The sequence below is a fragment of the Poecilia reticulata genome, linkage group LG2 (assembly GCF_000633615.1).
Source record: "Poecilia reticulata strain Guanapo linkage group LG2, Guppy_female_1.0+MT, whole genome shotgun sequence".
NCBI classification, from domain to species: Eukaryota; Metazoa; Chordata; class Actinopteri; order Cyprinodontiformes; family Poeciliidae; genus Poecilia; species Poecilia reticulata.
In genome coordinates this window covers 25135352-25137808 of record NC_024332.1, presented here as the reverse complement: position 1 = coordinate 25137808, position 2457 = coordinate 25135352, and the positions used below count along the sequence as shown (strand labels likewise).

The 2457-nt window shown below is 37.4% G+C and overlaps 1 long non-coding RNA gene across 1 annotated transcript in view; it reads right to left on the bottom strand.

Moving 5' to 3' along the window:
• Positions 1-706: 706 nt before the first annotated feature.
• The window catches only part of LOC103457180 (uncharacterized), a 9629-nt gene continuing 7878 nt past the window's right edge, over positions 707-2457 (bottom strand). Inside the window, exon 3 of the long non-coding RNA XR_532393.2 lies at positions 707-883. This is a non-coding gene — a long non-coding RNA (uncharacterized LOC103457180). The remainder of the gene's footprint in view (positions 884-2457) is intronic.

The following is a 2457-nucleotide window of genomic DNA, read 5'->3' as shown; positions in this document are numbered from 1 at the left end:
TAATGTGGTACTTTGACTTTTACTTAAGTACATTTTTGACTGTGTATTTGTACTTTTACTTATGTAAATTTTTTGAGTACTTTCTCCACCACTGCTAGTATGTTGCAGTTTACGATGGCCAAAGTGATGGTAGTGGTCAGAGGCCACTCTTCAATAAACAACTAAAAAGAAAGCAGGAAGTTTGGTTATTGGAGCGTCGTTGTCTGGCTGTCTAGCGGCTGAAAAAATGGAAAAACTCAGGGCGAGGACAGCACAGCCTCTATTCCGGTCTTGTGAGAACAAATTAATTTACCTGCAAGTCTTTTACTGTTTTCATTCATCTTATTATCAACAATAATTCCGGTGATTTTCATAACATTTGTTCTTTTTTTTTTGACAAAGTTAGGATGGGGGAACAAAATATTTTAAGCGCCTGATAAAATCTGTTCCCCCCCTTAAAATGGAAACAAATTAATTTACCGGCAAAGTCTTTTACAGTGTTCATTCCCCTTATCATCAACAAGAAATCTTGTGATTTTCATAACATTTGCTCTTTTTTTGACAAAGTTAGGNTGTGTGTCTCTGTGTTGCCCTGCGACAGACTGGCGACCTGTCCAGTATGTCCCCCGCCTCTCGCCCGGAACGTTAGCTGGAGATGGGCACCAGCAACCCTCCTGACCCCACTGAGGGACAAGGGTGTAAGAAAATGGATGGATGGATAATTACAAACCTCAATATCTCCAGTCTGCAGCCTTCAGTCTGTAGAAAACCACAGAGCTCCTTCACTCCAGAATCTCCCAGGTTGGTTCTGTTCAGGTTCAGTTCTATCAGATGGGTCGGGTTGGACTTCAGAGCTGAGAACAGAGAAGTCCAGCTGATCTCTGAGAATCTGCAGCTGATCAATCTGAATAAAGAATAAAAGATGAGCTGAAGCCAACAGGATGGAGTTAAAACTGAAATATGAACAAATAAATAATACAAATGTAGAAAATTAATTTCCCTGACTGTAAAGAAACATGATGAACTGATTCTAACATCTGATCCAGTCAAACTGGTTTAAAGAGTCCAAACCAGCAGAACCAGAACATTTTATCATGACATGTTGTTAGAACATTTCAGTGGTTCTGGACTGGAATTAAAACGGACTTTCAGAACAGTTTGCTGCTAATCTGCTGGTCCAAACCTGCTTTCTTTTTTAGTGAGAATGAAATTAACCCATAAATGCTATTCATGCGCTTTGACACACAAACCAATGTGTTACATCTTTGAGATAAAAACTGAGGAAAAGTACTATTTACAGTCAAGTGAGGTCTTCAGGTCCTTTAATTTTTATTTTCTTTATTTTGTGTGCGTGTTTGCTTATTGTCTGGGGATAAATGCCATTCAGTTTCATCATTTAATATTTTATTGTTTAAACAATAAAATATTAAAATCATGAAAAAACATCAGGTTTGAAACTTCTTGGTCTAAACAACTGAATATAGTTAGGTTTCAGTGTATTTAGGTGAGTTTTGACGCTTTGTAGTTTGATGTTGTCCTCAGAAACGGTTTGCGTGGCTGTCGCACATTTTCACGCCAGTGAAAAAGTGTGCATATATTTATGCAAACTTTGACGCAAAGTTAATGTTTATACATGTCGACTTGTGTGTAAAATATGGCGCCGCACATATTTTGTGTGCATGAGGCCCCTGGAACCTGAACTGATTATTGATCTCAATGGTTTTATTTCTTCAAACCCCAGGAATGGACGATAAAACTGTAAAACATTTCCTCAGAGTTACTGAAATCCATCACTTATTCTTTTCTCATTTTCATATTAAACTGAAACAATGGAAACATTCTCCAACTCTATTATATTTTAGAAGCATCTCTAAATTTGAACATAATTATAACATTTATTTACATAAGTGCTGATTTTCATTTTGAGCAGTGTTTCTCAACCCCGGTCCTCACTGCCCCCCGGCTCTGCATGTTTTAGATGTGCCTCTGTGCTGCCTTTTGTTTAGTTAAGCAGGACCAGCAAGGTTTTGAAAACCGCCTTACAGCACCCCCTGGTGGATATTTTTGTTATGTTGCTTTTGTGACGCTAAAGGAAAAATAGATCCAAGATGGTGGAACGGAACACCAAGCAGCTCATTGAGTAGCTGATTATTGTCTTTATTCGTTGTGTCTCAGACAAGATTTGTTCGTAAGTATTTGTTAATTGTGAAAATAATAACTCTCTTTGTTTTATGTAACGCTGGTGAGAGTAATTTGTATGCTTAGTCATTTAGGAAAATGTTTTATTTTAGCTCGCAGTAAAAATGGGTATTTTGCTATGTTAGCTAGTATGCAGTGGTGGGAAGTAACGAAGTACAAGTACTTCGTTACTGTACTTAAGTACAGTTTTCGTGTATCTGTACTTTACTTAAGTAGATTTAATAATGGGGACTTTCTACTTTTACTCCACTACATTTTACAGTAAGTATCTGTACTTTC